Below are 24830 nucleotides of genomic sequence, written 5' to 3' on the forward strand. Positions count from 1 at the left end.
TCTCAAATATTATAATTAAATCCCTTCCTGGGATGCTTTCTTTCTAAATTGCATAACATAGTAATTTTTAGTATTTGCCTTTAGGAAACTAGTGTTGATAGTTTAAGAGAAAGGAAATCTTTATGATAAATTTACAAAGGGCTGATAAATTAATGCTAATATTATATATTAATTGACATCTATATGTTGACAAAATCAAGTCTCTTATCGCTTTTCCTTTTAGTTCTTACTAAAATACTTTTAAAAGTTCCCTTTTATGATTATTCACATATTTAAAGTTATAAAGGGAGGAACGTATTATTATTACTACTACTTTTTCTGAAATAACAATTTCCTTATTTTATGCTAATTTCTATTTATTGCACCACTAAGTTGATTCAAATTGTAGACATATAATAAGAAGGTTATATCTCACAAGTATTCAAATAATGGGAGGCCTTCCAGGTTTCTTTCCTTATAAATAGTAGTTTAGAGGTTATATCAGCACCAACTATTCATATTGGCTTCACAGGGGTGGAAGGAAAGCAGAATTATATCTATTTTTTTCTATTCACATTTCCTCAAATCTATTTATCTTTCCTATCTCTTCTCTTCATAAAGAAAAAGAGAGAACTAAATCAAAACCACTCCACTCGTCGTTTAAGTTTTAAGTTGTAGAAGTTGAGCATAAGGGAAAAGGAAAGCAAAAACAAAATAGGAAGGTGGTGGGTGGTAAATGTTACATTTGGGTGAGTCACTGAGGGATCAGGTACAAATATTTAGTTGGCTGTCTGAAGGAACCTTGATCATTCAATGGTGGCCAGAAAAAAGGCTTGTCAGTAACCATGACTATGTTGCAACAGGCAATAGATATTTATTAAGCATCTTCTATGTGCCCGGTTCTGGAACACAGTGAGACAGATAGTCTCTGCCATCTTGAAGCTTCCAGGGCGGGAGACAATGGAGCTGTTCTTGGTTCAAACACTTGTGGTATTTAGAGTCTTCAAAGAGTTGAAGGCATCATTAGGGAAGGGCTTTAGGCATTTACTACAGTTCAGTATTCCAGTCTTCCTAATGGCTAGAGGAGGGTATCAGTGGTGGTTAATTTGATGATGGCTTGGTTTATTTAAATATTATAGAAAATTCAGATCTATTTACTCTTATTATTGAGTTTCATTCTTATATTTTAAAAAGTGCACTTAATGCTTTTTTTATGCCAAGATCTGGGAAGAAATTTGACAATATTGAAATAGTCCCTGCTCTAGAAATGTCCATAAACTCTTGGGGAACACAAACAAGAAAACAGAAAATGATAATTAAGTATGATAAATATTGTTATGAGTAGTATGGAGTACTCTGGAAGGGGTAGCAAGGACTTAAGGAGGAACTCACATTCAAGCTGAGTCTTACAAAAAACATAAAGCAGGCCCATTGAGATTATGGGACTAGCATTTTGGGTAGATGGAACAGCATAGATAAAGGCTTTGATAAAAATGAGAACACAGAGAACCACAAATGGTCCAAGTGACTGTGTGTGGAACTGAGAAGGTACTAGCCATGAATCTAAAGAGATAAACTGGGCTAGATCATGAAGGACCTTCCATGTCATCTCAGAAGACTTTGAATTTATCCAGCAAAAAGAGGGAGCAAATTGATAAGATTTTCAGAGAGAAGGGTTGCTATAAGATTTGTGTTTTGCATCTAATCACTCTGGCTGCATTGCAGGGAAAGGAATAGAGTAGAAGCAAGATTAGAGATAGCTTAAGACAAAGATAACATTGATTAATGTGTATGGAACCAATTACAAGGACAAAATTTTCATCAGTATTCATTTTATTATAAAATCATTTAAATGTCTACAAAATCCTATATTTATGCTTATAGTTTTTACATTACCATAAAACAGATTTACAAATGCCAGATTAAAAAATAATAAAATTTAAGTGAATATTAAATTAAAATAGTAGGTGATGTGGTTTCACTGAAAATAAAACCCTAATGTTAAGTTTTAACATAGAATTTTTATTTTTATTTATTTTTTTTAAAGATTTTATTCATTCATTCAGAGAGAGTGAAGAGAGAGGCAGAGACACAGGTGGAGGGAGAAGCAGGCTCCATGCTGGAAGCCTGATGTGGGACTGGATCCCGGGTCTCCAGGATCACACCCCAGGCTGCAGGCGGTGCTAAACTGCTGCGCCACCAGGGCTGCCTCTAACATAGAATTTTAAAAAAATTTTTATGTTTCACTTGTTTACTTGATTCTGAGTATGACGTACCATTATTTGAGTCATCATTGTAATTACTGATTCTTTTTTCCTCTTTTAGAAAAAAATTAATTTACTTTAATTTTTTAAAAATATTTTATTTATTCGTGAGAGACACAGGGCAAGAGGCAGAGATACACACAGAGGGAGAAGCAGACTCCCCATGGGGAGTCTGATGCAGGACTCTGTCTCAGGACCCCTGGGATCCTGACCTGATCAAAGGCAGAGGCTCAACCACTAAGCCACCCAGGTGCCTCAGGAAATTAATTTTAAATGACCAATCTCTTATTTTGATGACCCAAAATGTAATAGTGTACCACAAAATATAATACTAAAAAGCTAAAAATACTATTTAATAAAATATTCTCTATTACATATTCTTACTGTTACCAACTTATCACAAGTTGATACATATAAATAAGGCATCTGTGCAAAATATTAGCTTATAACAAATATGTGATGATAGCCGAGCCCAGGTTATTTTGTGTTTGATGTTTACTATATTGCTGTGGGTGCTTTGATGTCTCCAATATTTCCTCCTCCTCTCTCTTCTTTTGGACAATTAGGAAGCTTGGGTTGGTACTGCAAACAGTGATGCCTTTTGTTGACCTGAATTAATCATTTGTATGTCAGTTCAAGTTTCTCACTCACTCTGGATAATTTAAAAAAACAGTATTTTAACACCTGTTGCTTTTTTTTTGTGGTGTAAAATCAAAGTCTCAATTTATTAAATTACAAAAACTAAAACCTTAGCCTATAAATGTTGCTTTCACTTACAAAATATGTGGATAATATAAAAGCTTGGTCACTTTTTAATGGGCAAAAAACTTAATATAGATATGATGACATCTGATTGTTTTAGTATGATTTTAGAAACAAACCAAGCTCATTCATTCAACAAATATTTATTGAAAGCCCATCCTGCTCCAGGGACTGTGCCATGATAAGAAAGAGCAGATACTGAAGCTAGAGATGCTTATAACACATCCAAAGTTAAATACCATATGTTAGTCAGTGGATCTTAAAATATTGTACCCTGACCAGCAAGTAGCATCTGCATCACCCAAGAATTTGTTAGAAATGCAGTATCTCCAAACACTGGGTGGCTCAGTGGTTGAGCTTCTGCCTTTAGCTCAGGTTGTGATCCCAGAGTCCTGGGATCGAGTCCCACATCAGGCTCCTCACAGGGAGGCTGCTTCTCCCTCTGCCTATATCTCTGCCTGTTTCTCTGTGTCTCTCATGAATGAATAAATAAAATCTTAAAAAAAAAGAAAAAAAAAAAAAAAGAAAATGCAATTTCCCAGGCCTCACTCCAGGCCTGTGCATCAGAACCTATGAGGGTGGGGGAGCCCAGCAATCTATTTAACAAGTCCTCTGGGGGATTCTGAAGCCTGCTGAACTGTGGGAGCCACTGCTTTCGAGGCTGACCGATTGATCTCTTCCAATACTAAGAATACAAAAAGTTGGGGCAGCCCGGGAGTCTCAGTGGTTTAGAGCCACCTTCAGCCCAGGGTGTGATCCTGGAGACCCAGGATCGAGTCCCACATTGGGCCTACTTCTCCCTCTGCCTGTGTCTCTGCCTCTGTCTCTCTGTGTCTTTCATGAATAAATAAATAAAATCTTAAAAAAAAAAAGTCAATTTTTCTTGAGGCAGATATCCTATGAATAGAATTTGCAGAAAATATTTTAAGGAAAAATTTGTAAAAGTGCAAGTTCAGGGTCACCAGATGTCTGAGATACAAGAAACTCGGACCTACCAACATTAAAGAAAAACATGATTAAAAGCTATTAAAAACTTTACCTTGTTGAGAATTTGACTGCTCTCGTTCTTTCTTAGAGTGGGCTAGGTCCCTTATTTTAACCAAGTCTGGGATAGGAGATTCCTTGTGTCATTTACATAGCTGATAGGCAAAGGGAATTATATTTACATACCAGTTCTGTGTTCACCAGTCAATATTGCTTTTGTAATTTTTCTCATTTTTAAATCTCATCTAGTGCAAAATTCTTAGTTCTGTTTGGTTCCATTTTATCTGAAGGATAAAGCCTTCCTTCATGTCCCAGCCTTACAAAAAGTCTCCATCTCTTTGTTCAGGACTAAGTGTCCAGTGTAAGGCCACCCATAGTTGGCTCTTTTTACCTCTTTGGTGCTTCTAAAGAGGGGAGGCCTCCCCCTTCCTTCTTTTTTAGCAGCCACTGCTGCAGTTGATCTTCTCTCCAAAAATCCGGTCTGAACTAATCTTCAACAGAAGGAGAGAAAAAGAGTTTGGATTGGAACCAAATCTTTCTACTAGATTCTTTAAGGCTTTGTTGCAGTTACTGTGTTGAGCAGGAGAAGGAAAAAATAGCCTTTGAGTTATTAAAAGAGAAGAGACGAAGGGAGAAATGCTGAGAATATATATTTACTAATGTGAAGGTATATACTGATGCCAGAAGATACAATACTAAAATATATGTTGTATCATACTTTTATAAAACTGTATTTTCTATTTCTTTGATACTATGGAGACTAGACAGTCAATACATATAGGAGTCAGAGTTAATTTCTAAAATAATTTACTTGATAAATATTCTTTGTGTACTTAGTATGTGCCACCAACTGTTGCAGATCTTGGGAGATGGCAGTGAGCATAGGGAAAAAAAAATCTCTGCCCTCATGAAGGTTAGAGTATAATGAAGGAAATCGACAAAAACCAAAACAGATAAAATATAGAGCAAACTAGTTGGTGAAAAATTCTGTGAGAAAAATAAAGCAGAGAATGAAATTAGGGAGAATGGAGGAGAAGACAGATTTAAGTAAGGATGGTTAAGGAGGGCCTTACCTGAAAAGGAGAGCACAGACATGTGGAGATGAGGGAGTCAAACAGATACCTGAGGAATTATGCTCCAGGCAGAGGGAACAGCCAGTGCAAGGGCCCTGAGGCCTAGGAAAAGAGGGGGGCCAAAGTAGTAGGTCACATCCATGGTCCTAATGAATCAGTGGCTTTTGCTTTTCATTCTTTGGAATTTCACATTTCAGACACTGCAGCTTTCATAATCAGAAAATCTATTTGGATCTTTTTTGTATCTTCTACCTTCTCCATTGTATATATAGCTTCTCTATATCCTCAAACACATTTATAACATTCATAAAATCTACTTTAAGTTTGTTGTCTGCTAATTGCAACCTTTCTGCCATTCCTGGGTCTGTTTCTATTGACTGATTTTTGTTTTCCCCTCTTGCTTAGAGTCATATTTTTCTGCTGCTTTGCATATCTGGCAACTTTTTATTGAATATAGGATATTTTGAACATTTTCTTTAATTATGTAGACATGAAAGTCAGGGGAATATGGCTCTTGGGCTTTGTTCTAGTGTATAATTAATCTACTTTGGATCATGATGACTTCTCCAAATCTTGCTTTTATGCTTTATTTTGGTGGGTCCACTGCAGCCTTTAATCTAAGGCTGATTTAGCTGCACTGTGCAGGTGATAGTCCTCTTAGGTCTCTACCCAAATTTCAGAGGTTACCAATTTTTTCCACTCTGGCTGGTGAGAAGACAAGCCATTTGCAGCCTGTCTTGAGCTCTGAGAATTGTTCCAGGAAGTTCTTCCCATAGCCATGTAGGGTATTAACCCAGATGTGTGCTGATTATACTCAGCAGAACCTCAAGGGGTTTTCCCTTCAGATTTCAGGAGCTCTTTCTCTATTCTTTCTGGTCCTGTGCCCAGGGATTCTAGCTCACTCAGCTTCCCTGAACTCATCTCCTTACTTGTGTGAGACTGGGAGACTGTTGAGCTTTCTTAGGCTTCTCCTTTCCTGTGGCTTTAAAGCTGCCTCCAGGCAATAACTTGGAGAAAATGTAAGGATCACTTCATTTTTCCTCCCATCTCATGGGTCACGATCTTGCTTTGGCAATTGTTCTGTGACAGAAAATACTCATCTTCATGCATAAATCTTTCTTCTTCTCTGGCTTCTTCTTTTTAACAGCAGGAAGACAATTCTCTTGGCTGTTAGTCCCTCTTGGAGAGAAACAGAAGTCCTAGTATGACTTCTGATTGCCAAACACATGGACTAATTAAATCCTCTCAGAACTTAACCTACTTATATTTATATGTGAACTCTGGCCTACACTTAAAAACCTATGTACAACTGAAGCATAAGTTCTGGCCATGTGTTTTGGATTGTATTATCTCAAATTAAACCTGGTGGTAAGGATTTAATGCAGAGAAGTTCATTTGGGAGATGATCCCAGGGAACACGAGTGGAAGAGTGGAGAACTCAGAGAGGCAAGAGGAAAAAACACTAAAGGGTGTGTTGTCAACTCACCAGATATAGTAAAGGGCTCAATCCTGCAGAGAAACTCAGGGAGGTAGAACAAAGTTAGCCTACCTCAGAACTATCACAATTAAGTGAGACAGCTTGGGTATATATCTCTACTCCTCATCCATCATTTATTGAGAGCTGCTTCTATAGGTGTTGACTCTGCACTTCTGAGTTTGTTCTGTATGTAGGTTGAGCAGTTCCCTGTGGCCAGAGGAAAGCCTTCGGGCAGAGAACTTCAGGTGTTCACAGTAAGCAAGCTTCATAATGCAGAGGTGAGAACAGGGGGATATAAGCGGGTACTAGTAATGTTACTAACACCAGACAGAAGATGTGGATTAAACTCACTCTAAAGGAGAAGTGCTATGTGCTCTTCTTTCAACCCAGCAGTTGAAATAGACCTGACTTAATAGATACAGGCTTATATCAATCTTCTCTTCCTTTCCTAATAATTAGAAAAGTTTTTTTAAGGTTTTATTTCTCAAAACAGTGAATACCTAACTCACAAAGAATGAATAATTCTGTGTATTTCATATTTCTGTATATCTGTACATTTGACCCTCTAGGTAATGATATTTTGGCACATTAATTCTTTTTTTTTTTTACATTAATTCTTTTATAGAAATATATCTATCCTTTTTATTGCCTTTTTCTTTTTTAAAAAAGGCTCCACACACAGCATGGAGCCCAATGCAGGACTTGAACTCAAAATCCTGAGATTAAGACTTGAGCCGAGATCAAGAGTCAGACACTATCAGTTGAGCCACCCTGTTGCCCCAATTGCCTTTTAAAATAGAAGACATGCAGTATATTTTAAATTTTGCTGAAGACTCAGTAATTTTATTTAATGTAGTGTACTGAAACCACAGACACAGTTGCATTTGTAGATTTGGAAAAAAGGAAATTTAGGATAGATGGACAGCTTGGTAGTGGCTTTCTTGACAAAGCATTTCATGCACTTATTTTTATACATTTGTACCTTTCTCATAAAAGAAAAGGTGTAATGTGATAGCCCGGGCAGGGAAACAATAGTGAATCAGGCAAAAACAGTTACGAGATCACAGACCACCATAGCCTTCTCTAAAGCGGGTTTATTCCCCCTGCTGTCCCCCAAATCATCTCCTTTGCTGAAGCTGTTTCTGCCCTTTGACTTGTTGGAGCTATTAAAAAACATTTATTATTTCTGCATCACAAATACAGTTGATCCCAGGAATCTCCTCATTCACTTACTCAAATGCTTTTTTCTCCCATGTGTCACTGACAGAATGAAACGAGGATTATGCTTTAACATTTTATGATTTTGTGCCAGAGATGTGAAGGGAAGGATTTATTTTCCTAAATAGTCACTGAGGTTGATAGCATCTTACACTTCTTGGATATTACTCAGTTGCACACATTTCTGCACATTCCTCTTAACTTTTTGTTAGAGTACTGAACAACAGTTAAAAAAATAACTTGAGGTTTAATAATTAGAGATTGAAAAATTTTCAAGGTTCCTGATTAATTGGCCAACTCTATTATAATACTCTTCAGAATCAGTAACACTGTAAAATCTGAGAAAAACATATCTTTCTCCATGGATTCAATTAGTGAAATAATACTGTGGTTCAGAAGGTTCAAGAAAAGGTCTGATGACTCTTAATTACAGAGAACAAAAGAGAAGATGAGGAAGGGGGGATGAGTGAAATAGATGAAAGGGGATCAAGAGTACACTTAGCTTGATGAGCACTGAGAAATATACGGAGTTGTTAAGTCACTATATTGTAACCTGAAAAGAATATAGCACTGTATGTTAATTATACTGGAATTAAAATTAAAAAAGAAAAGTCCTGATGTAATGTTTGTCTTTCCTGAAAGAAGCATGATTGCCCAAAGTTTTCTTTCACTATATGTACAAAAAAATGTATAAAACTATCAAGAAGGAAGCTATATGGCCATCCATATATTTATTTACATTTCACCCCCAAATATCTAATTTCGTAAGAATTTGTAGCATTGGCTCTTCCAAAATGAATCTGTTTTTCCTTTTCCTGCCTTAACCTAAGGTTATTTAGTTCCTTAGGGTCCTTTCAGTTTGGAGGTTGGCAAGTGCCAGTGACAATATAAAATTATTTAGAATGATAGCTGGTACTTAGAAATGAATTACCTGAAAATCTAAAAATTTATGCTGAAATGTTATGATTTACATTTTTTTAATCATCCCAGCATTTAGCCTTCCAGTGCCATGTCTCAGTTGGAAATGCCAAAGTTAAATGCATCTCTTAAAAAAAAAAATGTGTATAGCTCAGTTGACTGCTTCTGCTCAAATAAATCCTGGTACTTTTCTGTAATCATTGGGCCAGTGATAAGGTGTGCTTGGATTTCACTTAAAACCATTCATCAGAACATCGCTGCCCCAGGGTTGGCCAGTGTGGTGTGTAGCATGGCTACCTAGGATTGGCCTAGAATTGACTGACTCAGGACCCATAAAGCATTTCAACAGCTGCTTGTATGAAATACTGATTTCACACAGGTAAGTCTTGCTAGATTGAACGCTGTAAGGGGGAGGTTGTGTTTTATTGTTTTTTTGTTTTTTTGTTTTTTTTTGCTTATTACACCCCCGGTTCCTAATGTGGTGCTGAAATATCAATATATATTCTGTGAACAAATGACTCTAGTCCCAGTTTTTTTTTCTGATGTATTTTTCTCTCATGCATAGTGACATCTGACCCAGTTCAGATGCCTGGTCTCTGACTTCACTGTGATTAGGCCTTGAGTGGCTTTCCCTATGTTTGCACTTACGATGCTATGCTGCAGTCGTCCCATTTATGATTTTCATTCACGACCAGACTGAATGTTCCTTGAGAGTGGTCACACTGCCTTATATATTCCTGCATCATCAAAGCCTACAATAGTTTACATAGTGTCTGGTAGACTTTTTGCAAGCTAGTCTTTTAACATTTTTAAGAAACATGCAAGTGTCTCTTCCTTTTACACATTTACTTTTCACTAAAGGAAGATGAATCTAAGTCCAAAGTTAAGCTTTGATGAAAAAACAAAGGAACAAGGCCAACTTTATAAAGCCCTCAGATCTGATGTAGTGTTTGATTGTTTTGTTTATTCATTCAGTCAGTATTTATTGAATGCTGAGTGCCAGTTGGGCAGCAGGCACTAGTCTAGGTGCTGAGGAGACAGCAATGAATAAAACAATTTCAAATCCCTGTCATGATGGATTTAGTCCAATGAGTGAAGTGGACAGTATAAAACACCTAGTCTACTACATAGTGATAATGGGCTAGGGAGATGAAATAAAGTTGGGAAAGGACATACAGGTAACTGGGAGAGAGGGCTGACCTTCTTGATAGTGTGGCCATTGCCAGCTTCACTGACAAGGTAGCTTTGGGTAAAGACCCAAGGAAAGAGAGACTGTCAGCTATGTGCAAAACTGGAATAGCATCTCAGGGAGAAGCAGCATGGCAAGTCCACCAATTCTTAGTTCTCACGGGAATCCTCCTCCTCAGCGAGTCTTGATGTAGCAGGTCATGCTACCCGGGCCACTCTCCCAAGTTTTCTCTGTTCTGACTGATGGCTCCTGTGCTGGTTTCTCTAATTTACGGTTTTGAAATGTTGGAGTACTTAATACTTCAGTTATCATAATTCTTTTCTTACCTTTCCACTTCCTATATTTGCTCACCCAGTCCTGTGGCTAAATACACATAAGTACCCCCAAGTCTGTGTTTTCAACTCTGACTTCTTTGACCATTCTATCCAGACCTCTATACATCATTGACATCTCATCTACGCTCATCCCAAATTTATTATGTCCAAAATAAAACTTGATTTTCAGCCCCACTTGCAATACCTTCTTTACCTTATTTTTTTGTTATTTCAGTTAATGGCATAATTATTCACATAGTTGCTCAAACTAAAAGTTAAGAGTCTTCCACAATGCATTTTTTCCTCTCATATCTCACTGAAAATCCATTGGCAAGTCCTGTTGGATCTAATTGCAAATAGTTTCCTCAAATAAGTACTTCTTTCTGCATTGACAGCTATTTCTCCTACTCTAAGACATCATCGTCCTTTTACAAAAAATACAAAAATAAAGAACAATATAATAATATAACATGGATTACATATTATAATTATGTAATCTATTATATATTAAAATATATTTGAATATACAGATAATCTTGGAATATAAGAATATTGTAGTACAAATAATATGGTATATATGTGATTTATAAAATGTTATAAATATAAACATGGAAATATAATTTGCCATTATACATTAATAAACCCTATAATACAATATAATCACACATACATGTACATAATAATATAAATAGAAAAATTATCTTCTAAATTCTTTCTTTATGCTTTCACTCATTGTTTGCTTCTGCTTCTTTTTATTCTCCATACAGCCTCTAGACTCCTTTTTTTTTTTTTTTAAGATTTATTTATTTATTCATGAGAGACACAGAGAGAGGCAAAGACATAGGCAGAGGGAGAGGCAGGCTTCCCGCAGGAAGCCTGATGTGGGACTTAATCCCAGGACCCCGGGATCATGACCTGAGCTAAAGGCAGAGACTCAACCAATGAGCCATGACTCTAGGCACCCCTAGAGTCATTCTTTACAAATAAAAATGTGATCACCTCATTCTTCTGCTCAAAAACCTTTGATGACTTTCCATTCTCCCAGAAGCAAATCCAGCCTCCTCGCAAAGTTCAGCAGATCCCACACGATCTAGTCCTTAGCTCTGTAACCTTTCCTATCTATTCTGTGCTAGATGGGTTTCTGCCTCAGGGCCTTTTCCATAGATACTCTGTTTGCCTGGACCATTCACTTGGAAATTCTTAGTGGTCCTTTGCTTTGTTCACGTCTGCCCAAATGTCACATCAACACTGAGGCTATCCCTGACTATTCTGGTTGAAATGGAATCCTTTACCAGTCCATATCTCCTCATTTTATTTTATTTTTCTTAATAGCCTTCATCACTATCTAGAAATACAGTGCATATTTATTTGATTTTTTGGGTTTATTTTCTGTTGTACATCTAGGGCAGGATCTTTTTTACTTTTATTTTTCACTGCTATATAACATGGTATTTACAGTGGTGCTTGACACAGAGTAGGTGCTTGATAAATATTGTAGAATAAATAAATCAAGGTCTCTCTTCCATGTTTTTATAGTCTTCGATTTACAGCCTTATCATAGCACTTAAAAAACTGTATTTTAATTGGAAGTAATATCTTACATTCATTGGACTGTGAGCCCCTGGAAGGAAAAGACTATTAATATTCATCTCTGATTTGCCAATGTTCAGAAAAGGACTGGGCACACAGGAATACTTCATGAAAATATACTGAATACATTAATGAATTAACGATTACTTAGTCTCATTGTTCCCTAAAGAAGCAATTCGGAGAATCTCTGGTGTTTCCCTAAAGCATTAGGCTGGTACATTGTTGTGATCAACTATCTTGCACTAGGTAAAATGCACTCTATTTCTGGCTTAGAAAATAATTGAGTGATAGTTTGAAAGCATATGAAATTTTAGACTATAATTTTAATAGTGAAAAGTATGCAATTTTTCACATTATAGAGAATGCAGAATTTAGGTTATTAAGGCAACAAATGCAGAATTTAAAACCTTAGATTTTGTACAGTTAGACATTGGTGATCTTCTAGTCCAATGGCTTATTTTACACATGCTGAAGCTGAGGGCCAGAGCTAGAGTTGGGACACCTGGATGGCAGTCTAGTTCTTCCAGTTGTTCCCTCACCCCACCAGTCTTCCATACCTAACTCACCTTCCTTAATCTGTGTGATCATGTCTCCAGTGGTAGCCTCAGAAGCTATACATATCCTACCTCTTCATCCTTTTGTGTTTCCTTATATTAGATTTTCTTTTCTATATACTTAGAAGGCAGCAATCCAATTCAGTGAGTTCCATTTTTATCACAAGAATGCGAACAATGCAGACACAGTAGATCCAATTTTTAGAAAAATTCAAAATACAGCTTGATTCTGAATATCACCAACAAACATTATTGAAGACAATCCTTAACTTGGGTGATGACCCTTTAAAAAGTCACCGGGGCAGCCCGGGTGGCTCAGTGGTTTAGTGCCACCTTCAGGCCAGGGCCTGATCCTGGAGACCTGGGATCGAGACCCACATCAGGCTCCCTGCATGGAGCCTGCTTCTCCCTCTGCCTGTGTCTCTACCTCTCTCTCTCTGTGTCTCTCATGAATAAATACATAAAATCTTTAAAAAAATAAAAAAAAAATAAAAAAGTGGGGGAGGGCGGCGGGCAGGGGGTAGCGGGGGGAGGGAGGGAGGGAGGGAGAGGGAGGGGAGAGAGGGGGAGGGAGGGAGTAGGGCGGGAGGGCAGGGATGGAGGGCGGGATGGAGGTGAGGAGAGGAGGGAGTAGGAGGGAGTGGAGGGGGAGGGAGGCGGGGAAGGAGCTGGAGGAAGGGAAAGGAGGAAGGAAGGATGAAGGACATTCTTCCTCCCTCCTCCCGTTCCCTCCTCCCTCTCTCTCTCTCACTCTCTCTCTCTTTCTTTCTTCTTTCTTTCTTTCTTTCTTTCTTTCTTTCTTTCTTTCTTTCTTTCTTTCTTTCTTCATTGGATTTCAATTTGCCAACATATAGCATATCACCCAGTGCTCATCCTGTCAAGTGCCCCCCTCAGTGCCCGTCACCCAGTCACCCCAACCGCCCCACCCACCTCCCTTTCCACTACCCCTTGTTCGTTTTCCAGAGTTAGGACTCTCTCATGTTCTGTCACCCTCACTGATATTTCCCACTCATTTTCTCTCCTTTCCCCTTTATTCCCTTTTACTATTTTTGTATTCCCCAAATGAATGAAACCATATAATGTTTGTCCTTCTCCGATTGACTTACTTCACTCAGCATAATACCCTCCAACCATGTCACAGCAAATGGTGGGTATTTGTCATTTCGGATGGCTGAGTAATATTCCATTGTATACATAGACCACATCTTCTTTATCCATTCATCTTTCGATGGACACCGAGGCTCCTTCCACAGTTTGGCTATTGTGGACATTGCTGCTATAGACACTGGGGTGCAGGTGTCCCGGCGTTTTACTGCATCTGTATCTTTTACTGCAATTGCTGGGTGGTAGGGAAGTTCTATTTTTAACTCTTTGAGGAACCTCCACACAGTTTTCCAGAGTGGCTGCACCAGTTCACATTCCCACCAACAGTGCAAGACAGTTCCTCCTTTTCCGCAACCTCTCCAACATTTGTTGTTTCCTGTCTTGTTAATTTTCCCCATTCTCACTGGGGTGAGGTGGTATCTCGTTGTGGTTTTGATTTGTATTTCCCTGATGGCAAGTGATGTGGAGCATTTTCTCATGTGCATGTTGGCCATGTCTATGTCTTCCTCTGTGAGATTTCTCTTCGTGTCTTCTGCCCATTTCATGATTGGATTGTTTGTTTCTTTGCTGTTGAGTTTAATAAGTTCTTTATAGATCTTAGATACTAGCCCTTTCTCTGATATGTCATTTGCAAATATCTTCTCCCATTCTGTAGGTTGTCTGTTAGTTTTGCTGACTGTTTCTTTTGCTGTACAGAAGCTTTTTATCTTGATTAAGTCCCAATAATTCATTTTTGCTTTTGTTTCCCTTGCCTTCATAGATGTATCTTGCAAGAAGTTGCTGTGGCCAAGTTCAAAAAGGGTGTTGCTTGTGTTCTCTTCTAGGATTTTGATGGATTCTTGTCTCACATTTAGATCTTTCCTCCATTTTGAGTTTATCTTTGTGTATGGTATAAGAGAATGATCTAGTTTCATTCTTCTGCACGCGGCTGTCCAATTTTTCCAGCACCATTTATTGAAGAGACTGTCTTTTGTCTAGTGGATTATCTTTCCTGCTTTGTCAAATATTGGTTGACCATAGAGTTGAGGGCCCATTTCTGGATTCTCTATTCTGTTCCATTGATCTATGTGTCTGTTTTTGTGCCAGTACCACACTGTCTTGATGATCACAGCTTTGTAGTACAACCTGAAATCTGGCATTGTGATGCCCCTAGCTCTGGTTTTCTTTTTCAATATTCCCCAGGCTTTTCGGGGTCTTTTCTGATTCCACACAAATCTTAAGATGATTTGTTCCAACTCTCTGAAGAAAGTCCATGGTATTTTGATAGCGATTGCATTAAATGTATAAATTGCCCTGGGTAGCATTGACATTTTCACAATATTAATTCTTCCAATCCTTGAGCATGGAATATTTTTCAATTTCTTTGTGTCTTCCTCAATTTCTTTCATTAGTGGTCTGTAGGTTTTAGGGTATAGATCCTTTACCTCTTTGGTTAGGTTTATTCCTAGGTATCTTATACTTTTGGGTGCAGTTGTAAACGGGATTGACTCTTTAATTTCTCTTTCTTTGGTCTCATTGTTAGTGTATAGAAATGCCACTGACTTCTGGGCATTGATTTTGTATCCTGCCACACTGCTGATTTGAGTTCTAGCAATCTTGTGGTGGAGTCTTTGGGTTTCTATGTACAGTATCATGTCATCTGCAAAGAGAGAGAATTTGGCTTCTTCTTTGCCAATTTGAATCCCTTTTATTTGTTTTTGTTGCCTGTTTTTGTTGCCTGATTGTTGCTTGAAGTACTAGAACTTCTAGTACTATGTTGAATAGCAGTGGTGAGAGTGGACATGCCTATCATGTTCCTGATCTTAGGGGAAAGGCAAAAGTCACCCTTTAAAAAAAGATTTAGTTAGATTTGTGTGTTAGTGTATAATTTATGGATTAATGGGAGTAATTTTAATGTAAACATTTGAACAGTGAAAAGTGAATTATGCCTGGAATATTTAGGGACAATAAAAATACCTTGACCCTCTTGAGGTTTTTTTAGAACACCTGTTGTTTAGAAACTTAGAATAAACCATTACTCACAACTCCTTTTTAAAATAGGTTTTAACAAAAAATTATTATAGTATTACCAGAAATATAATTAATTTACTGATTGTAAAGCAACACCATTCATGGTTTTCTTTTTTTTTTTAAATTTTAAGTTTTTATTTTAACTCTAGTTAGCATGTAGTGTTATATTAGTTTCAGGTGTATAATATACTGATTCAGTACTTTAAAACAGGTGATGAATATTCTTAAAAGTACCATACAGAAGAGGGCAAGAATATATTTAGATTGCATAAAGAGTTTATGTGGCCCATTTTTGGTAACAGAGCAAAAACGAAGAGCAAAAAGCAACAAGTTTGTAGATAAGACATTTTGATAGAAATAGTTTAAAATTAATAGATACTTAGAAAATTAAACACTAGGATCACCTCTAATGCAATTGCAGTTTCTATGTGACAATGACAAGCAGAGGCAACACTTTAAGAAGTTTTTGTTGATTGACTGTAAAGGGAGAATACTGGATTTATTGGTTTATAATCTTAGAAAATGGTTTTTGGTATTTTAAACTTTTCTTGATGATCTTTCCTTGCCCGGCTGGTAAAGTGCTCCTCCTTTGTCCTACTATTACACTTGGGCAAATCATACTATTTTCTTCATTGAATTCCAATGGTGTGTTTACACTCTGGTCTTTCCCAAATGCAACTGAAGTTCTCGGAAGGCAGATATGATTCTCTATTTCTGTTAACAGTGCATTCTACCAAACAGGCTGTAACTTGCTCTCTATCCCTCAATTTCCAAGTCCTGTATGTTCAGCCTTGAAATTTCCTTTTCATTAGTCTTTACTGACATCGAGAAGTATCATCCACAAACCAAAAGGGTTACTCTGCCTAAGGCTACTCTTAGGTGGGGACCTGGAAGTAGAGCAGGCTATAGAGATGAAGACCTCTTCCCCATCCCATCCTGCATGCACCTGAGGAGCTCCACACTGCCCTGGTTCAGCACAGCCTTGAGAGTAAGAGCGAGAACTCTGGAGCCAGGCTGCCTGGAGTTGAGCCTCTGCTGTTCCATTTATTAGCCCTGCCACTTATTAGCTGTGCGACCTTGGACAAGTGTTTTCACTTCTGTCTGCCTCAGTTTCCTCATCTCTAAAATGTGGCTAATAATAGGCTACTTCATGTGGCTGCTATGAGAATGAAATTACATAAGTTATATATGTAAAGTGCTAACAACAGTGCCTGGCACAGAGTAGACCCTTCAAGTGTTAGCTACAATAGTTATTATTCTTCATTACTAGGCAGTAATACTGCCCCTTTAGGTAGTGGTGGGAGAGAGTAATAACAGAATCTCCGTAGGAGTATGGAGTAGGAACACTTCCCCAAAGCCCTTGTTGAGAGTCACTGCTCTAGGCTGGAAAGCCAATGCTGCCTCAAGCACTGGACAAGCCAGCTTTAGGTCCAACATGTGGAAGGGATCCAGTTATGATTTACTGCTGTCCAGAGCAAGGGATACAAACTGACAACTGACAGTGATTTGATTGTTAGCTCATACAGTTCTTTATAAGTAGATGTAACTACACAGATGTTAGGCTTCTATGAAATTCATGCATGAACTAACACTGAACTTATGATTGCTTTCTTCAAATAAGTAAATCCCCAATCTCTAAGTGAGGAACTGGAAAGAAATCTCAGAAGGGCTTTTAGAAGATGCAGATTTTTTTTTCTGAAGAATATCCTTTAAGAGAAGATTCTGTGATTCCGTTAAAAATAGCCTCTCACTGGTTTTCTCTAATGCATTCATTCCTAACTTCCGACTTAACTATCTACAAAAACAGAGGGAAACACACAAAGTTCCCACATCAGGAACAAAAACAAGGACTGCCAATCTATTTTTGCTAGATTCCAAGGGACTTTCCATTGCAAGACCATGGAAACTAGACTGAGAAGAGCAATGGATAATATGCAAGGCAAGAAAGAAAGAGCGAAAAACTTTCTCCTCTGAAAGTTACGAATGAAGGCCTTTTGTTCCTTTGTTATTTCATGCCCTTGCCAGAAATAAAGATCTATCAACTCAAAAACTGATTCACTATCCTCCTACTGTATATATCCTATATTTTTGGGCAGTCAAATGCTATTATTTGCCTGTTACCAGTATATGGTTTCTATATTACACAGAGGCTGACTCTATGTAGAGACTGAATCAATGAGGAAAATAGCAAGAATAATACAGGTGGTGAATATTTATTTTAATATGCCCTAAGCTTCTGCTGCAGCCAGACTGCTATTCAAAAGACATTTCACTTTAGGTGTTAGTTTGTTTAAGCCTCACAATAACCTATGAAGGCAGGTAGTATTACTATTATCCTATTTACTATTATCTAGGTAAGGGAACAGAGACACAGAGTACTATGGAAGACAAACTTGAGAAGTATTTGCAAAACCGGGGGAAAGGACAGTGAAATTACAATAGCGCAGCTGATAGGTATGGAAACCAGGGAACAAAACTCTAAGCAAGTATGGAATAGAAATCATCCAAAGAAGCACATGAGAAGAATTGAGGTGAAAGCAAAAACCTTCCTGAGGCAGTGAATGGCCTGAGTTTACACAACTCTGCTTAGGAAGAAGAGGCGGCCAAGCAAAGTCGCCAAGAGGTAGTCTTTCTAGATTCAGGTTCTTTCTCTACCACAAGTTGGGTGACCTTGGGTGAATTACTTAATTTTTCTAAACCTCTGTTTCTTCATTTGTAAAATGGGAGTAACCATGATAGTATGTTCTTCATATGGTTTTTTATAAGGATTTAAGTGAGTCTTACATGTACATAAAACTGTGACACAGGGATCCCTGGGTGGCGCAGCGGTTTAGCGCCTGCCTTTGGCCCAGGGCGTGATCCTGGAGACCCGGGATCGAATCCCACGTCGGGCTCCTGGTGCATGGAGCCTGCTTCTCCCTCTGCCTTTGTCTCTGGCGCTCTCTCTCTCTCTGTCTCTCAGTCTTTCATGAATAAAAAAAAAAAAAAAAAAAAAACTGTGACACATAGTACATCCAATAAGTGATAGCTGTTTTTGTTGTTATCAGGATGATGATTATTGTTATTATTATTATTAAATGGGTAAAAAGAAAGGGGAGGAAAATTCATGGTCAAGTAATTGAGGAGGTTCTAATTAATTAAGATTGTTTATGGTATGTTTTCTCATTGCCTTTAATATGCTTACCTAAATTGTCAAGCCTCAAGTAGGGAATTCTCAGATTTATTTAACCACAAAACCTCCTTGCTTTTTATTGTTTTTCATTGAATATAAATAATGTCTCGTGGGACATTGATGTCCTACAGTTTGCAGTCTAGGAAATGTTCTTCATTTCACACACGTTGTACAGAAGAATAGAAAAACAGGCACGACAATGTCTTCTTTCTTTGATGACCTGCACTGCAAACAACTAACCATCAAAGAAAGTGCTTTTAGCTTTACAAAACATCATGAATACACTTCTTTTTCCATTGTACAAAACCACATATCTAGGCACTCAAACCTTATGATCACTCAATCTTGTCAATGTCATCAGCTTTAACCTTGAAAGGTTTTCAACATTTTTATAGAATGTTGTAAAAAAATGAGTTAAAATTGGCATAGCTCCAGCTTTCTGTGAGATTTATTTTACCATATTATAATTCCTTCAAAGTATTTGTAGTTCATTGCCTATTGTGTCATAGGAACACTATTCACTTGTGTGATGGCATTACATTTCTCTAGTGCTCCTTATTTTGATTTCAGAGTAATAACATAAAAAACACATTATTCAGAAGTTTTGTTTTATTAGTTTTCCCTCTAGTCCTGACGGTAGATTATATTAATCAGTTTTTGTTGTATTTAATGTTTCTGTGTCAGATAGCGTATCCTACATGGCTTTCCACAACTGGGCACGGGTTTATTCAAAGAGAAGTTAACGAGCTTCTGTAGGAATTATTCCCACTATATTCCATTACAACTAAGCTGAGTTGGGGAAATATAATTAGAAATAAAATCTCTTAGGATCCCAGTGAATCCTTCCCATGTAGAAAAGAATGAAACAGTTTTATTATTGTGTAAAGATTGATCAGACTGAGATGCACTTCACATGCAATCTGCTGACAAGATTGCAATGAAAGAAATCCCTCCCTTAGCTAGGCAAGCAGATACAGTTCATTACATTTATGCTAATTGTCTTTATTGAAATAAAAAAATAAAAATTTTTTGTATCTTTTTTCCTTAAAGTATAATTGATTTCTAACATTATATTAGTTTCAGGTGTATAACATAATGATTCATATTTATATACATTGTGAAATGATCACCACAATAAGTCTAGTTACCTCTTGGCACGATACAGAGTTATGTTTTTTTTTTTCTTATGTTGAGAATGTTCAAGATCTGCTCCCTTAGCAAATCCCAAATATGCAGTACAATATTATTGACTATAGTCACCATGCTGTACATTACATCCCAATAACATTTATTGTATTACTGGAAGTTTTCATCTCAACTTGTATCTTTATGCCAAGCAGGAAGTAGCATCATGAAGCCAAGTACATAGTTTTAAATTCCCCAGAGCTGGGGAAAGGAATGCCATCCACCCTCCTAGAAGTTCATACATCAAAGAAATTGCTCTGAGGCCTCTGAGAAATGCATTCCTGGGATGCAGAACCAGTATGAGGTATATTAATCTTTTAAAAAGATTTATATACATCTTAAAAAGAGAAAGCATTTAGAATTTCAAGTTTTCTAAGGTAAATGCTAAAGGGACAGGGAGGACTACTCTTCCTTTTAGGCACTAGGGAAAAATTAAGTTAATTAATTTTTTTAGAACTGTATTTATCCTTGCAATTTCCCATTTTTGATACTACTTTATAGTTACACTATGGTTTTTTTTTTAAATTGTCTCCATTTCTGTGCTGTCTCCTTTTTCTGAGCAGTTTGCAGTTGTATAAATATCCAGCAAGTCAAGTCATTATCAGAATTACAATAGGATGAATTTAAAAAATTAATACAATATTCACCTTGAAGGAATATTTTTTTGAGGGGATATCTTTAAATATATCACACTAATGATATGATTCTTCATTAGAATTTTTGATTCTTGATTAGCAGCGCATAACATTTTCTTGGTATATTACATTCACAAACTCTAGTGGAGACTTCTTGCTTGTGCTTTCAAATGAGTATTTCAGCATTATTTTGTAGTTTCTTATGAAATCTTATCCAATCCAAGCCTGTAATCTAATAATATAAATTTTTAATTAAGAAATTTTCTTATTATCCCCAATGAATTTCTCCTAAGTAACATTGCATTTACATGGTAATCTAGGCCCTTCAGTAATTATTCCATTTTCCCAAATAATTTTTCCTACATCCAAAACACAAAGATATCCATGGCTGTTCTCTAGTATTAAAGTCTTATTATAAGACACCCATTGAAGGATACAGATTGGACTTATAGTGTTTAAGGTACAATGTATTGTCTTGAGAACAAATACAAACTGGGCCTTTTTTTTTTTTTTTTGCATTGGTCTAATCAATAATTGTATCGTCCATTATATCTCCATGAATAACGGGCCTCTACCTTTGTTTGCTTTCCATCCTGGTCCTGGAGAGAACTTGCATGATAGGCAGTTGAGATATGGTGAAATAACTGTGAGCCTTTCCTCACGGAGCCTACATTCCAATAGGATTTCCTTTCACTTAACTCATTGTCTCAAACACCAACTCAAGAAACTTCATTCCTTTTCAAAGTGTAATCTGAGCACAGTGTTTTCAGAAGAAGACTCAGGGATGCTTCTCCTCACAGACTTTGGATCAGGGCACACACACAGGATGTTTGTGGTTGGCCACAAATAAGAGAGCCCAACATTTACAAACTTGAGCAGCAAGGCAATTTGGTGGAAGGGCATATGATGGTGCACAGAGCAGCAGGAGCACTGGAGTTAGGGGGACCTGGGGGAGATGGCTAGCAAAAAAGAGTTAGGCAGCTGATAGCACAACCTGATTTCCATGGGGAGAATTTGGCTGGAGTGCTGGTGCTGGGAACTTTTTGTTTGCTTGATTCTGCTGATGCTGCCCTTCACACATTACATTTACAGAAGTCAAAATTTCAGTCACAAGTATCTGATCAACTAGAGCCATCTTCCAGTAATGTCAGCTCCATTATAACAAGAGACTAAAGGGAGAGAAAGAGTTATCCCTCTTTGCTTTCTAGAGTGGGAGATGTCACTCTGCTTATTTTGATACTTCTGTCAAATGGTGCTCACTTTATGAATACATCATTCTAAGTGCTTTGCATATATTAATTCATTGATTCTTACAGCAACTCTAAGTGGCAGATATTATTTTTTCCATTTGTACAGTAAAGAAACTGGGCATAAGAAATTAATTAATTTAATTTTTATTTTTTAGATTTAGTTTGCTCCAATCACACAGTAAGTAAGTGGTAGAGAGAAAATCTGAAGCTAGACACTCAGGTTTCAGAATGAGTGGTCTTCTCAGTATTGCTCAGCCTTACCAAAGACAAATGTTCAGAGGTCTTAGTATAAAGAAAAGGAAAAAAAAAAAGGAAAGACAGAAAAAGAGAAAATAACAAATCAAATCAACAATCAAATGTTTGGTTTATTTGGTGATAAAATGTAGTTTCTAAATGTAGTTTCTATTTTTCTCTATACTTTTGTATTATAAATTTGTGTTTTTTAAAAAAAGTTTGTATTTTTTTAACATGTAATTTTGATGTAATGTTAGAGTTATAGGAGATTTACAAAGACAGTACAGTTCCCACGTGTAGTTTTACTCAGCTTCCCTATAGTTAACACTTTACATAGCCACACAAAGAAATTAACAGTGATCCATCACTATTAACAAACCACAGACTTTAACCAATTTCCTGTTTTTCTACTAACGTCCTTTTTCTGTTCCAAGGTCCACTCCAGGATCCTATATTGCATTTACTTACCATGCATGTTTCTTTACCTCCAATCTGTTCCAGTTCCTCATAACTTTGGTACCTTGAATGAATAATGGTCAAGTGTTCTGTTGAACATTCTTCAATTCAGTCTTGTCTGATGTTTTCTTATGATTAAGGTTATGGATTTGGAGGAAGAATATCGTTCTAGTGCATTCCATCAGGGAAGTTATATAATATCAATATGTCTTGTTATTAGGATTTTAACATTTATTATTTAGTTACGGTGGCTCTGTTTTATTTTTATTTTTTAATTTTTTTCTGTTTTATTTTTTAATCATGATTTTTTCTTTACTTTTAAAAATATTGCTGAGTTAACATTTCCAATATTTAGTAGATTTTATTTATTTTTTATTGCAACTTTTCTTATATTGCAAAACCTCTAACTCCTATGGATTCCTAGACCACATATAACTAACTCACTCTTGCTCTTCAGTAACTAAGTTCTTGTGATTTAGAACATAATCTGTCCCTTAAACCACATATAACTAAATGCTCCATCTGATGTGTAATAAGCTAAATGAAAGATGAGCAATCCACTATGTCCATGTTTTAGAGTAAACTGTATAGCCAAAGGCAATCCTTATTCTGATACAAAAAGTAGTACCACACTACGGAGTTAGTGAATTATAGTCCATTCTATTTAATGAGTATCCAGGCTCATTTCTTTTGCTGTTCTTAAAAGGCCTTCAGGCCAATTTGCTTCTTGGCTTAGGTTTTATGAGACAATGTACAGCTCATTTAAAACAATTCTCCATACATAAAATTGTACATCTGTCTTTTGATATGTGTAAAATGTGCTGAAATAGTAGTGTAGACAAATTCTTGTTAAGGAAAACCATTCTGCAGTTGTCCCTGTGTAATCCCATGATCTTTTGTAATTTGTACGTTTTGCTTATAACTGAAGTATGTATTTAAAAACCATTATGATCTTACGCTTTTGTATTTCATATATATACACACAAAACTATATATATATACTTAATATAATTTATTATTTTTATTTGAACTCTTTCTTCCTTATACCAGAGAGCCGATCTGTAAACTCTTTTAATTCTTTTTGCAACTTTAGGAGTACTATTACATGTTGTTTGTGTGTGTTTGTTTTTTTTCTTTAAAATAAATAGTAGCATCTGCTCTAGGCCTCCAACAGACAGTGGAAAAAAATTTTTTTTAAAAAACATAGAATGCTTCATCAATTTGTGTGTCATTCTTGTGCAGGGGCCATGCTAATCTTCTCTGTGTTGTTCCAATTTCGGTATATGTGCTGCCTAAGCAAGCATGATAGTGAAAATTTTTAATGTTTGGTAGGCCATTTGTTTAAATTTAAGTGGGTGATAGTGAAGATGTGGCTAAGAATAGGAAAAGAATAAAAGTACATATTCATGATAAGTCAGTGTTTAGGATGCTACAGTTCTAGCAATGCTCTTATATTTATCAACTTGGAGCATGGTGATCCTGGTTATTTAATACACCATTCTAGTGTATTTTGCTTTTGCAAAAAGAACTTAGCATTTAAAACATTTGCCCTCTGCTTAGACATCTAGTCACTTAATCATTAGTTAATCAATATCTCAATGCTTAGGCACCTTAAAGAGCATCTTAGTAATCTTACTACAAAATTTAAGTTTGTTATATGATTGCTTTAAAACAACTTTATTAGTTTTTCACTGCTAAGGGCTAGTATGGAATCCTAGAACCCTGGCTTTTGATCTTAACAATAATATATGAGAAATCATAAGAATTAAACCACTTCCCCCCCTCCCCCCAGCTTACTTTCCAGGATATGTCATAAATGATATATCCACAAACCAGTTTTTCCTTTTTTTATTTTATTTTTTGTTTGTTTTCAGGTGAGTGTGGGGAAATGGGAGAAACCATTTGGCAACAGGAGCGGGATATGAAATTAAATATTTCCATAGATCCATCAGGTTTCTGGACAGATTAAAGAATCTTTACTCACAGACAGCATGCATTAGTGGTGTGCTGGAACTGGCATGCACCAGCTTGCAGGAACCAGTTATTAAATTCTAAAGAGTTTTGTCACCCAGTTATTAAACATAGCCATTATTAAAAATTGAATTAAAGAAACTTATGATTAAATACTTTTAAAGCAAAAGGTAAAAAAAAATAAAGCAAAAGGTAATAAAAACTCAAGACTCATCATTTTCTAATTTTTAAATTATACCTTAGTATTGGTACTCGAAGTTGTTTGTATCGGTAATCTTTGAAATACAATGATTTGCCACTGCCCACCTATTCCCAATTCTGTGTACAGAGACTTCATGTTGGTAGCCTTGAAAGGTTATGATTAACATTATGAGTATGTATTCTCTTAAAGAAAATAAAATTAAACATAGAGACCCTGTGATTTAAAATCACTATTCCCCTATCATTACCGACATTCTGTTAGTCAAACACACTACTCTCCTATCCACTTC

The 24830-nt window shown here is 36.6% G+C and overlaps 1 protein-coding gene and 1 non-coding gene across 10 annotated transcripts in view; one reads left to right on the top strand and one right to left on the bottom strand.

Moving 5' to 3' along the window:
- The window catches only part of MAPK10 (mitogen-activated protein kinase 10), a 305461-nt gene that overhangs the window by 60867 nt on the left and 219764 nt on the right, over positions 1 to 24830 (top strand). The window lies entirely within an intron of this gene.
- On the bottom strand, positions 23566 to 23668 carry LOC119867251. The gene has a single exon (XR_005382986.1). It is a non-coding gene; the product is annotated as a U6 spliceosomal RNA (small nuclear RNA).

This window comes from Canis lupus, chromosome 32 (genome assembly GCF_011100685.1).
Source record: "Canis lupus familiaris isolate Mischka breed German Shepherd chromosome 32, alternate assembly UU_Cfam_GSD_1.0, whole genome shotgun sequence".
Lineage (NCBI taxonomy): Eukaryota > Metazoa > Chordata > Mammalia > Carnivora > Canidae > Canis > Canis lupus.